This window comes from Petromyzon marinus, chromosome 14 (genome assembly GCF_048934315.1).
Source record: "Petromyzon marinus isolate PM22_M1 ecotype Great Lakes invasive population chromosome 14, UKy_Petmar_22M1.pri1.0, whole genome shotgun sequence".
In the NCBI taxonomy this organism is placed as follows: domain Eukaryota; kingdom Metazoa; phylum Chordata; class Hyperoartia; order Petromyzontiformes; family Petromyzontidae; genus Petromyzon; species Petromyzon marinus.
This window is the reverse complement of record NC_133680.1, coordinates 1326837-1341234: the sequence shown is the minus strand read 5'-3', so window position 1 is coordinate 1341234 and position 14398 is coordinate 1326837. Positions and strand designations below refer to the sequence as shown.

Sequence of the window (14398 nt, the reverse complement as noted above, 5' to 3'; positions counted from 1 at the left end):
CCCCACACTTCCTGTGTCACTTCCTCATTTGAGATCCACTCGAAGTCCCTTCTCCCTGGCCCAAGCGCGACCTCTCCCTTTGACTGTTTGACCTGCGCGACTACAATGCACGGCAATGTAAAAAACATGTACTGTAGTCGATAAAAACAAATCATCATAACCATGACCGCTCTTGCCATCACCACCACCACTACCATTGTGGATACATGTCGGTGAAATTGCTGACCGTCACTGCCGTCGGAAGACGCCTCCACTAGAGGGAGCCTCAAGGCAGCCCGTCTTGGAGAGAGATATTATGGCCTACTCTTCCACGATGGCCAGTACGTCTTGGAAGAGGTGGCAGTACCCACGCTTTTCCCTACCGCCACACCTGCCAAATTGATGAACTGTGGTCTATTCCCACCGCTCGGTCGGACAGAGGTGAGTGGGGGTTTTAAGAAACGTGTTCCCATCGTTTCAGCTGCCGCGCGGGAGATTGAACCGGTGAAGCTTAACTATCATCACGTCCACGATTGCTATCGTTATCACGACCGCGAATAACGCGACTTCCTCCTCGGCCCCCACACACATCCGCCAACGCCGCTTTCGTTTCGACTTCCAGATTTCATCCCTGGGACCACGTGGAACCCATAACCCACCACAGGCACCCTTATAAACACCCACAAGTGTCCGCTACGAACCCCTAGAGGACCTCCTCAATCCCTTCGGCTACCTCCCCCCTCCGCTGCCGCTCTCTCTGCTCCCACGTCTCTGTCTCTCCACGTGGTCGAGCGCGGCGTGGGAGTGATGCCTGTGTTTTTTCTATTGCTTACTCTTGCTTACTCTCTCCCTTAGTCTCTCATTCTCTCTCGTCTCTCTCACGAGACGGGAGATGGCTGAGGCGCGCGCGTGCGCGGAGACTCAAACGCGAACACGTGCGGCACCCCCTAACACCCCCCCGGCTCTGACCACGCGGTCAACACATCACAAGCAGCAGCAGGCAAAGCAGCGAAAGCTGACGCGCATTGCGAGAAGGGGGAGTGAGTGGAGAACTTCAGAGCCTCCTGGAGAATGGGCAGTGGGGAACGATATGGGCGCATGGGTGGCACGAGAATAGCGATGGGAGAGAGAGAAAACGAGAGAGTGCGCCAAGAGAGATATAGAGTTCACCTGCACAAGCCACGTGTCTCGCCTCTGCTGGCTCGCCGGACCCATTTCCCCGCATCTTCCAGTGTCTCCCCGCGTCTCCCCGTGTCACCACGCGTCTCCACGCGTCTCCCAGTGTCTCCACGCGTCTCCCCTGTGCGCGGGAGACTAAACGAGTGGTCGCGCCTCGCCCAATGGGAGACGCGTGGAGCCGCGGTCTGACTCACTCACGGGTGACTCAACCCTCGCCACGCGGCGGCTCCGCGCGCGTTCCGACAGCGAATCCTTCTCCCCCCCACCAACCTCCCCTCGCACCCCCCCTGCCAACCTACCCTGACCCCCCCCAACCTCCCCCTAATCCCCCCCCCCCGCCCCCAGAGAATGAGACCTCCTTCGCACCTCGTGCAGGTGTACGAGGTACTCAACGCGGTACTCAAAGTGGTCCTCGTCGCGGTCATCGCGAGTAACGCGACTCACGCTCCCCGCGACCGCGAGTAACGCGACTCACGCTCCCCGCGCGTTCTCTGAATTCCTCTCCCCCACCGCTCCCCGCCTGAGTGGCTGCCGCTCTGACTCAGTCCCTGGGGGGTTTGTTTCCGACCAGAGGGCACAACTTATCTCTCTCTCTCTCGATGTTTCTGGTTTGTTGTTGTTGTTGTTTTCCAGGCTGCTCGTCATTGAGTAGCCATAGAGCCAGATGGATACTGGAGGCGGTGTGCCGGGTGCGGAAATACATTCCAGGGAGCAAGTCGACTGGGGAAGGTGACATGCGACTCGTAGCCACGGCCGTGGCCAGAGATATACTGTATGCGGTGTGCCGAGCGCGTAAATCGTCTACGGGTCGCTGGTCGACTCGAGTATGTGGCACGTGACTGTGAATAGCGATAGCGGGGCAAGGGGTATCCTGGACGTTGTGTGCCGGGTGCACTGATATTTTCAAGTGTCGCCGACGCGGCTCAATTTAGGACCTGCAGAGCAGTAATGCTGACTCAGCAGCAGCAGCAACTTGAGTAACAGCAGATTGCGTTGGGAAATTTAGAGAGGCTTTTCGCAAAATGCTGCTGCATAGGGCTGCTGGTGCTGTGCTGATAAGCGCTGTGTGAGCTGCTGTGGGTAGGTACTGTGTGCTTGAGCGGCTGTGTGCGAGACGCGATGTGAGGGATTCTGTTGTGTGATGTAGCTACTGCGCGTGTGGGATGGGATGTAAAATACGTATTCGATGTGTTTGCTACGGCTGTAATGGCTATGGATTTCACACGTGTTTGCTCTGGCTGTGTTTCCTATATATGTGTGTTCTTTCGAGATCTATCAAATTAACCCGAAACCCCACAACACCCCCCACCTCCCCACAGGCTCCCAACCGCAAGCAACAAACGAAATGGTCTGGAATGAGACTGAGCGGAGGAGTGGACATGGGGGGAAGTAGAAGGGGGGGAGAGGGCAAGGGGAGGGGTTCGAACCCGTAGCGATGACGCAACAAATCGCTCACGATTCACTCCTGGCATCATCATCAGCAACATCACCAGAACAGCATCACCATTATCATCAGTAGCAGCAGCATCATTATCAGAAGAAGTTCCAGAAAGAACAGCCGAAGCACTGGGATCAGAGGCAAAACTATCCATCCGCATGATCAACATCGGTAGCAGCAGCATCATCAGTAGTACTACCAGCAGCATCATCATCATCATCAGTAAAAGCAGAAGCATCCCCATCAAAGCATCAGAAGCAGCAGCAGGACCCTTTTAGTTACAATCAGCATTCGTATTCCAGTGGGATAATGATGACCATGACCATCATCAGCATCGTTCAGGGCTCTGTAGAGGATGTCTCAAGCACGTGGTGGCCGGCTGGGGAATTGCTGAGTCAGCGTCGCGCTCCGTTCCTTATCGGCGGCACTTAGAATAAACCATCTCTCGCTCGCTCACTCCTCGCTCACTCATTCCTCGCTCAATCCCACTCATTCCTCGCTCACTCCTCGCTCACTCCTACTCAACTCACTCCTCGCTCACTCCTACTCAACTCATTCCTCGCTCAATTCCACTCATTCATCGCTTAATCCTCATTCGTGTCTCGCTCATCCCTCACTCACCGCGCACTCACTCGTTAATTCCTCACCCATTCCTCACGCATTCCTTATTCATTTCACTATTTCCTGCCCGCCAACCACTCCCCCTCTGAGACCTCTCTCCCCCCCCCCCTCTAGACCCCCCATCCCTCCCCTGCCCCCCCCGGCAGAACAACACGCGTGAGTCAGCGGCGATGCCGCGAGCCACAAACAGCTCGCGGCGCTCGTCACTGCGTCTCCGAAGAGCACGGTTTGGTTACGTACGGTACGAAAGAAGTTCAACATACGTAAATGCTTTTTGGGTTAAATCGCGTAAATATGTGTCGTTAAACCCGCCACCACCCGACACAGACATTTAGTAAAGGTTTGTCACGTAAACAGAACATGCCAATTCGTTACTAGTACAGCACACCGGTAGTGTGTTGGAGAGCCAAGCCACAACATTTACAGTTCGAGCACTGTGACGTTTCGCTGGTGATTACAACAACCAGCCTCATCAGGCGATAGCCCGAATTGTGAAGACGTCTTCATGTTTCGGTCTTAAAATCGAGCAGTGAAGGGGATGTCGTCACCGCGAGCCTATCAGATGCGAAGGTCAGAGCGGGGTTCATGCAGTCATCTCAGTTACAATGGATCTTGTACTGGTAGGAACCTCCTGGTTACACCAGCCCACAGGGGATTATTGTGTCCGTCCGTCGTGCATCCAAAAATGGGAGGGGTGGGGCTGGGTGGAGAGGGGAGGTGGGGAGGGGTTGGGTGGGGAGGGTGGGGCTGGGTGGGGTGGGGCTGGGTGGGGAGGGGCTGGGTGGGGAGGGTGGGGAGGGTGGGGCTGGGTGGGGAGGGTGGGGCTGGGTGGGGAGGGTGGGGCTGGGTGGGGCTGGGTGGGGAGGGTGGGGCTGGGTGGGGAGGGTGGGGCTGGGTGGGGAGGGTGGGGCTGGGTGGGGAGGGGCTGGTCACCCCGTGGTGCCCTTATAAAACTCAACGTTTAACATACTCACGCCGACTTGTGCCCGCCCTCACAGTCGGGCATATTTGCGGAATACACCACGCCGCCGTTGACCCTGGCCATTGACCGAGCAACCCAACGTTCCTACCAGCTCCCTCCGCAGGAATGTGTTTAATATAAGAATATGCAGTACCTATTAATTGCGGTGTTATTCACAGTAAATTATAGTCAAGGGGTGCCTTTGCGGATGTGTATGCTTTAACTTTAACATAACCTTTTCTGTGACCAGTCACAAGCTAATCACTCAGCCATTTCAATGCTAAATTATATGCTAATTCCTTTGTCAAGGCGCTTTGTTTCTTCTCACACAGCTTAAAGGTCGTGATCTCAACGTGGCTTTCTCACTCCAGCGCTGTCCTCCAGATAGTCTCGTCCTCTTCACCTGATGAAGGCCGCTTGTGTTGTGGCCGAAACGTCGTGAGAATATTATTGTGTTTTATTTTATCAATTTATTATTTTATTCTCATTCTACGTGACTTTACCGAAAGAACCAAAGAAGATGAATCCTTGCAGTCACGAAAGCTTTAAATCGAAAGGTAAATTATAGATTTTGGTCGCGAAAGTCGACGTCTTTATATATAAACAGTACATACATACTCTTTGGTTCTTGTGTTGCGCCCGAAACGTCGTGATTAATTTTATTTTATAGCTACGTGACTTTACTGAAAGAACCATAGAGTATGGATTCCTGCAGGTACGAAAGTTTCAAATCAAGATTGAACAGTACATACGTTAATCGATAAGCGTCTATTCCTCAGCTATGCGATACAGCTATGTAGCCTCGTCCTTCGATATGCTGTGAAGAAGGGCCAACGCCCGAAACGTCACCGATTCTACAATTGTTTATTTTAAGGCAGCGATGTTCTTGCCGCCTGTGAGGATTGTTATGCACCACTCACTGCCCACGCAGCAGCGTCAAATAAGCACATTGTTCTGGGCCGGGTGCGCGTGTCTGTGCGTTGTGTGGGGAGCGGTGGCGGAGTGGTTAGCGCGCTGCGCTACGAACCCAGCGTCCCGGCGTCCCGGGCCCCCGTGTTCGATACCCACCCACGGCCAACACCAGCGACGACTATCTGTATCGGTCCTGGGCCTCCCCTAGGTCGACTCAGCCTCAAATGAATACCTGGTGCGGTGTGTAAACATCGCCACCAGGGAGACAAAGGCGGCCGGGCGTGGTGCTGGCCACTCACCGTCTCGTGTGCCGTTCCGGCCTTCATAGGTGCTCGCTAACAGCATTTGCCCCAACAATCTGTGGAAGTTTCGAAGCTTTCGTGACTGCAGGGATTCATCTTCTGGGTTCTTTCGGTAGAGTCACGTTCACCACGATGTTCATTCACGTGACCTCAACGTGCGAGGTACCCACGCTGCACACGAGGGGTTGGGTGGCCAGGACCACGCCCGGCCGCCGTTGTCTGCCTCGTGGCGATGTTTCACACGCCGCACCAGGTATTTATTTGAGGCTGAGTCACTGCTGTTGTCGGCGGTGTCGGAGCGCAGCGCGCTAACCACTGCTCCACCGCTCCCCGCTCGCACGCGCACACAAAGTGGCACAACGCGCTCACCCCGCGCAGCAGCGCCCTCTGATGGAGCGAGGTCGGTCATCAGCCCTGATCGTAACCCCCTACACCCATCATCATTAACACTGCCTTCGTAACGCCACTCGTTTTATGACGGATAACCCTGAGTAATCACGGATGACAACCTCTCCCCCAAGTCGTGAATGAATGCAACACATCATCTAATGGATCATATTGGTCACGAAAGCCTACGACGTGTTAAACTGAGTAATACTCCGGTCATAATACACTGCAATAGCATAAAACGCGTCCCAGCGTCGACATCTCGTGAACTTTTATCCACGCTATTCGCCACCAAGTGGTGATGTCACCACGTGCCAGGTTAGGTGCACCGTGCAGTGATAATTGGCGCGCGATCAGCAGATACCAAATACACGCGGAACACGCCCCATCTCGGTCAGAAGCTAAGCAGAGGTTGAGCCTGGATAGTGCCTGGATGGGTGACCACCGGGGATTATTTTCCAGGCAAATATTGCCGCGCCCGGCGCACACAACGCCACCCACCGTACCACGTGGCTTGTGCTGGCCACGTGCCACCGACTGCAGTCCACCGCGAGCTCCAAATGACACGCGCCGTGACGTGAAATCAAAAGCACTCTCCGAGGTCTAAATACATTTTGGGCGAACGTGATTAACAGCAGCTGTGAGACGGAGGGACAGCTGTGGACGGTTTCGCCCTCGTTAGGACTCGTCTACCAGCGAGCCACATCAAATATCTAGGTGAGCAATCAACCCCCGTTTCGAGACCACTGCGCACAAACAGGTTGTTATAGGGCCGCTGTGTGGTCGGCAGCACAGGGTAGTGCACCGCAATCCACACTGTTGGACTGTACTTCTACGCTCATTCATCTACATAAGCTGCTCCCCACCGCCGACTCGAAATGACCAGCGTGGTGAAGTATGGTCAAATAGCTCCTATGACACACACAGCCTCAATGAACTGAGGCTATGTGTGTCGTTTTAGTAGCAGCAGCAGCAGCAGGATGCGAAGCTGCCAGTAACAATATGCCATCTACTCGGGCAATTCCTGGAAGGCGGCTAATTCTTTCTCGGAGTAAGAGGCGAGAGGGGGAGGAGGCTCTGAGAGGGGGGGGGAGTGTGGAGGTTGAGGGGCGGAGGTGTGGGGAGACGCGCGGTCCAGAGGGGGGGGGGGGTAAAACTGGGGAGGGTTCACCCGAGTTTATTCGTCTGCGCGCGCGTCTGTGGCTGGGGAGCGGTGGCGCAGTGGTTGGCGCACTGAGCCGTGAACCCGGCCCTCTCATAGGTCGACTCAGGCTCAAATCAGTACCTTGGGTGAAGTATATCAGCTGGGCGTGGTGCCAGGCCACACCACCAATATCGTGGTTGACGCCACATCACCCCCGATCATGGTGCGTTGTTCCGGCCTTCATAGGTGCTCGCTAACAGCACTTGCCCCAACAGCGTGTATAGGCTACACGGGGGATCTTCGTCTCTGTAGTGTGCGAGCTGCGCCATTTTAAGTGCGCAGTGCTCCATTATGCGCTGATGATGATGCTGATCACGATCTTAATTACAGATTTATTTACTGACTGACGATAATCATGCTGTCTCTTCACGTTGCTGATAACTATCGTGTGGATGATTATGCCAATTGACGATAATACGAATGTGGATGCTACTGCTGCTGCTGATACTGCATACCGATGATGATACAGATGCTGCTGATAGATACTACTACTGATAATACAAATGCTGAAACTCATGCTGTTACTACTACTGCTGCTTATGATGAAGATATTTCTGTTGCTGCTGATCATAACGATACTCTACTTCTTGCTCATAATTCAGATCCTGCTGCTGATTTAAATGCTGATACCCATTCCGCTGATGCCAATGCTGATGAAACAGATGCTGCTCCCGATGATGCTGCTGATGCTTGGCAGAGGAGTGTGTGTCTGTCTTTCTGTGTCTGGCACGGGAGAGCTGCGTTTCACGTGGAATGATCTCAGGTCACAGAGCCTCGTCATTGTCCTTCGCTGGACACTCCTACAGTGAGGGAAAAAAGTCTTTGATCCCCTGCTGATTTTGTACGTTTGCCCACTGACAAAGAAATTATCAGTCTATAATTTTAATGGTAGGTTTATTTGAACAGTGAGAGACAGAATAAAAACAAAAAAATCCAGAAAAACGCATGTCAAAAATGTTATGAATTGATTTGCATTTTAATGAGGGAAATAAGTATTTGAACCCTTTGCAAAACATGACTTAGTACTTGGTGGCAAAACCCTTGTTGGCAATCAGAGGTCAGACGTTTCTTGTAGTTGGCCACCAGGTTTGCACACATCTCAGGAGGGATTTTGTCCCACTCCTCTTTGCAGATCTTCTCCAAGTCATTAAGGTTTCGAGGCTGACGTTTGGCAACTCGAACCTTCAGCTCCCTCCACAGATTTTCTATGGGATTAAGGTCTGGAGACTGGCTAGGTCACTCCAGGACCTTAATGTGCTTCTTCGTGAGCCACTCCTATGTTGCCTTGGCCGTGTGTTTTGGGTTATTGTCATGCTGGAATACCCATCCACGACCCATTTTCAATGCTCTGGCTGAGGGAAGGAGGTTCTCACCCAAGATTTGATGGTACATGGCCCCGTCCATCGTCCCTTTGATGCGGTGAAGTTGTCCTGTCCCCTTAGCAGAAAAACACCCCCAAAGCATAATGTTTCCACCTCCATGTTTGATGGTGGGGATGGTGTTCTTGGGGTCATAGGCAGCATTCCTCCTCCTCCAAACACGGCGAGTTGAGTTGATGCCTAAGAGCTCCATTTTGGTCTCATCTGACCACAACACTTTCACCCAGTTGTCCTCTGAATCATTCAGATGTTTATTGGCAAACTTCAGACGGGCATGTATATGTGCTTTCTTGAGCAGGGGGACCTTGTGGGCGCTGCAGGATTTCAGTCCTTCACGGCGTAGTGCATTACCAATTGTTTTCTTGGTGACTATGGTCGCAACTGCCTTGAGATCGCTGACAAGATCCTCCCGTGTAGTCCTGGGCTGATTCCTCACAGTTCTCATGATCATTGCAACTCCACGAGGTGAGATCTTGCATGGAGCCCCAGGCCGAGGGAGATTGACAGTTCTTTTGTGTTTCTTCGATTTGCGAATAATCGCACCAATTGTTGTCACCTTCTCACCAAGCTGCTTGGCAAGGGTCTTGTAGCCCATTCCAGCCTTGCGTAGGTCTACAATCTTGTCCCTGACATCCTTGGAGAGCTCTTTGGTCTTGGCCATGGTGGAGAGTTTGGAATCTGATTGATTTATTGCTTCTGTGGACAGGTGTCTTTTATACAGGTAACAAGCTGAGATTAGGAGCACTCCCTTTAAGAGTGTGCTCCTAATCTCAGCTCATTACCTGTATAAAAACACCTGGGAGCCAGAAATCTTTCTGATTGAGAGGGGGTAAAATACTTATTTCCCTCATTAAAATGCAAATCAATTTACATTTTTGATATGCGTTTTTCTTGATCTTTTTGTTGTTATTCTGTCTCTCACTGTAAATAACCTACCATTAAAATTATAGACTAATCATTTCTTTGTCAGTGGGCAAACGTACAAAATCAGCAGGGGATCAAATACTTTTTTCGCTCACTGTATCTGTGTCTCTGCATGGAGACACAGATCTCCCATATAGCCTGCGCAGACTCTTGGGGCAAGTGTCGTTAGTCAGTAGCGCGCCGATTAAGTGGCCAGCACCACGACCGGCCGTCTTTGTCTCCCATGTGGCGATGTTTATTATACACAGCACCAGGTTCTCCTTTGAGGCTGAGTCGGTCTCGGGGAGGCCCAGGACCGGTCTACGAGAGTCGGCGTACGTGTCTGAGAATCGGTGTATGTGTGAGTCCGTGTGTGTGAGAATTGGTGTGTGAGTCGGTGTGTGTGTGTCGGTGTGTGTGTAGTTGGAATCGATGCCCGGGGTCGTGGCAGGACGCGCCGCTGCAGCTCTCGATCCCAGACTCTGAGCGCAGCCGCCGCGAATTCGTGGAATTAAAACGAAAAAAATAAAATCAATCTCTCACAAAACCCGGGCAGCATTGACATGGAATGCGCGTGTTTACGGGCTTCTCGGCGCAATCATTAATTAACCAATTAGAATTTTTGTTTTGGTCTATACCCATCCCCCCAACTGCATCCCCCGTCGCCCCCTCCCCTACCCCCCGGCGCCTGCTCCCTCCCTCTGTGAGCACGTGGTGTACAGGTAGGGTACACGTGGTGTACAGGTAGGGTACACGTGGTGTACAGGTAGGGTACACGTGGTGTACAGGTAGGGTACACGTGGTGTACAGGTAGGGTACACGTGGTGTACAGGTAGGGTACACGTGGTGTACAGGTAGGGTACACGTGGTGTACAGGTAGGGTACACGTGGTGTACAGGTAGGGTACACGTGGTGTACAGGTAGGGTACACGTGGTGTACAGGTAGGGTACACGTGATGTACAGGTAGGGTACACGTGGTGTCTCTGTGTGTGTGTACCCTTGCGGACCTTCATGAGTGGCTCGCCTGCAGCACCTGCCCCAACGATCTGCTGAGGTTATACCCGGGGGATCTTTGTCTCAATGCTTGTGGGAGTGCGGTGGTGGAGTGGTTTACGTGCTGCACCACGGACACCACCACCACAGTTCGATTCCCGCTCACGGCCAAAATCAGCGGCGAATATCTGAACGGGTCACGGGCCTCCCCTAGGTCGACTCGGCATTAAACGAGTACCTGGTGCGCCTTGTACACACCACCAGCACTGGAGAGACAAATGGACTGGATAATGGCCATGCCCTCACCTCGTACGCAGGGCCGAGATCGACAGGTGCTCGCTAACAGCACTTGTTAAGTCTATATGGGGGGTCTTTGTCTTGTCTATGCTTACGACTGTGTGTGCGTGAGGAGGCTCTGGTGCAGTGGTACGCGCCCAATGACCTCATTTTGATTCCCAGCCACAGCCAACAGCAAATGGGTGCCTGAACCTGTCCCGGGCTTCCCCTAGGTCAACTTAGTATTACATTCGTATCTCTTGCACTGTAAACATTAGCACAGGGAAGACAAAGACGTCCGGGCGTGATGTTAGCCACCCACCCCCTCATGTGCCGTGCTGGCCTTCTTATGGGCTGCTCTCTAACAGCACTTGCCCAAGCAGTCTAATAAGGCTCTGTATAGACGTGTGCGTGTATACGTATACAGTATATGCATCGGTGTTGGCAGGGCGGGGAGTGCAGTTGGTGCACCTGACAGTCATCTCACCCAACCCATGCCACCTGAGTCTGCACCGCAACCTCCTGCCAGCGCGCTTTTAGAAATTTCACCTGGCCACAAAATGCACCTAGCCTGGCACAATCACCGTGATGACGTCACCGCCATTTAGTGGCGAATGGCGGCTGTTACTGTTGTTTAGGGTGTTGCGATTCCCCTCCTGTTATTGTCACTAGATGACATCTCAGCGGTGCCTGTTCCATTTTCGTAAACATAACAGTTGTGTTTTTTAGCATTGCTAATTTGTATGTGTGTCCTCGGGAGTTTGAGAATTTGGATGACCGCATCCATTTCCACCGAGTCGAATGCCTTTTGTAAAATCGACAAGACGGACGCCATGGCGCTGATGTGGCGTTATCTCATCCACAATCTGATTAAGAGGCTGCATGTGGAGGGAAAACCCAATCCCTAAACCCGGCTTGTTCGGTTGCTAGATCTGCACCCCCCCCCCCCGCGTGTTCCCCATTCTGCTTCTGCTGCTCCCAACGACCCCCGTGAACGACCCACAAATATGAGAAGGGGGCGGCAGGGTAGGCGGCAGAGCAGTGGTTACAACTCGTGGCTCGCAGCAAGAAGGGCCTGGGTTCTATGGTCGAGTCGGGTGACTCTCTTGTGTGCAGTTGGTTTGCTCCCCCCCTAATCTGCATGGATTTGCTGTGGCCTATTCCCACAGCTATGTAATATACAATGTAACCGGTATTGACTGAACACGATGCCAATGTTGAGAAACAATTACTTGGCTATTGCTCCGTTGCGATCGCACGTGTAGCGATATTGCCCATAAAACCGTCATGAGACTCGGTGAGGCCTAAGCTAAAACTATTTGAACTAAACTTTTAAAAATTGTATTTTACCAGGTAAGGCCCACTGAGCTACATAGCAAGAGCGACCTGGCCACAAGTGATAGCCCAATGAAGTGGCTTATCACGTGGAAATACATAGCAGCCAAATACTCTAAACGCACGTTGATTCTAAATATGGAGGAAAAAAACGGAGGACCTGGAGAAAAATCCACGCAATCACGGAGAGAACATGGAAACTCGTAATATACAGGCGCCAGGGTCGGAATTGAATCCACGACCTCCTGTCTACCAAGGCGAGCTAGTTAACACCTTGCCACCGTGGCCAGGCCTGTCTGGGTAAACAAGCGCAACAATTATAATCACGAGTCTGTAGATATTCACGCTCCAGTTGTCTAAAAATTCCGAATTCTACAAATGACTGACGCATCGTTACATGATTGTGGCACACTAGTTCTGCGTAAATGTTTATTAAGCGGCGCCACTAATCCTTTTGCAATAACTGGTCTCGCATTTCTGATGATGTCCTCAGGTGTACCATCTGCATCTGTCATCGTGCAATGGGCAGGAGACGTCGTCAGGTCTAACATCTGGAACTTCTCCTGGCGAGCTAAATATGGTGCCTCCTCGACGCCCACGGGAAGGGAGTGTCAAAACATTTTTGTGTGATCCACCAACCCCTCGATGCTGCCTCTACAGTGCTGGATTACAGGCAGCCACGTGCAGCGTAGCCACCACCACCGCCCGCACATGTACTTGAGACGGGAAGAGGAACAAATGGACAAGAGAACACATGGACCAGAGAACACATGGACCAGAGAGCACATGGACCAGAGTGCACATGGACCAGAGAGCACATGGACCAGAGAGCACATGGACCAGAGAGCACATGGACCGGAGAGCACATGGACCGGAGAACACATGGACCAGAGAGCACATGGACCAGAGAGCACATGGACCAGAGAGCACATGGACCGGAGAACACATGGACCAGAGAGCACATGGACCAGAGAGCACATGGACCAGAGAGCACATGGACCAGAGAACACATGGACCAGAGAACACATGGACCAGAGAGCACATGGACCAGAGAACACATGGACCAGAGAGCACTTGGACCAGAGAACACATGGACCAGAGAACACATGGACCAGAGAGCACATGGACCAGAGAGCACATGGACCAGAGAGCACATGGACCAGAGAACACATGGACCAGAGAACACATGGACCAGAGAGCACATGGACCAGAGAGCACATGGACCAGAGAGCACATGGACCAGAGAACACATGGACCAGAGAACACATGGACCAGAGAACACATGGACCAGAGAGCACATGGACCAGAGAGCACATGGACCAGAGAGCACGTGGACCAGAGAACACGTGGACCAGAGAACACCTGGACCAGAGAACACATGGACAAGAGAATACATGGACCGGAGAGCACATGGACCGGAGAACACATGGACCAGAGAACACATGGACCAGAGAGCACATGGAAATCACGGGTGTCATCTTGACTCTCAAGAAAATGAAGTGGGGACTGCGCAGGACGAGCGGAGTGGCAGCTGCAGGAGGGAAACGCGCCCCAGAGTGCGTCCACCGTGTAGAGTCGGAGTGACAAAATCAGACCGTGTGCAGCACCCGGACGGATTGGTGCGTCGTAAGACCGTGAGAGATGGTGACGGTTTGGGGAGGCCTTAATCCAGCGGTGGATTATTTATACATCTAGGTGTGTGTCTTTGTAGGCGTGTATTGATTTATCGGGGCACGTGTGTGTGTGTGTGTACTATGGGAAGTGGTAGAGCAGCGGTTAGCGCACTGCACAACAAACCCGATTCCCGCTCAAAGCCAACGATTATCTGAACTGGTCTTGGGCCACCCCTAGGTTGATTTAGCCTCAAATAAGTACCTGATGCAGTGTGTAAACATCGCCACTAGGGAGACAAAGGCGGCCGGGCGTGGTGTTGGCCACCCACCCCCTCGTTTGCCGTGCCGGCCTTCATAGGTGCTCGCTAACAGCACTTGCCCCAACCGTCTGTTAAGGCTATACGGGGGATCTTTGTCTTTGTATGCGTGTGCATGCAGGGTCAATTGAGGACACCGTCTCCTCCACGCACGCGCACATCCACTCCACAGCGACGCAGGGCACAGGAAATAAATAATTAATGACACAAAGATCCCCCGTACAGCCTGAACAGACTATTCGGGCAAGTGCTGTTAGCGAGAAGCAGCACCTATGAAGGCTGGCACGGCACGCGAAGGTGGGTGGCCATCACCACCCGGCCGTCTTTGTCTCCCCAGTGCTGATGTTTACACACCTAGGGGAAGCCCAGGATCGGATTGGATAATCGTCACTGGTGTTGGTGGCCATGAGCGGGAGTCTAACTCGGGTCGCTGGTTTCGTAGTGCAGTGTGCTGACCACTGAAATACCGCTCCCCACAAATAGATATACGCAGACACACGCACACCCTGGCACAACGGTAATTTACATCCCTTTGTCGATCCATTGCTGGATGAACGCCTCAAGCCGTTTTCATGATACAACACCAATCCGGTAAGGA

General features: G+C 52.7%; 1 protein-coding gene across 2 annotated transcripts in view; it reads right to left on the bottom strand.

Moving 5' to 3' along the window:
• Window positions 1-14398, bottom strand: part of LOC116942486 (uncharacterized) — a 43271-nt gene that overhangs the window by 14089 nt on the left and 14784 nt on the right. Inside the window, exon 1 of one of the 2 annotated variants that reach the window (XM_032954484.2) lies at window positions 1150-1406. The exons of the other annotated variant lie outside the window; for it this stretch is intronic. The gene's annotated coding sequence lies outside the window, so the exon portion shown is untranslated. Of the gene's footprint in view, window positions 1-1149; window positions 1407-14398 lie in introns of those variants that run through there. 2 annotated transcript variants of the gene reach the window in all.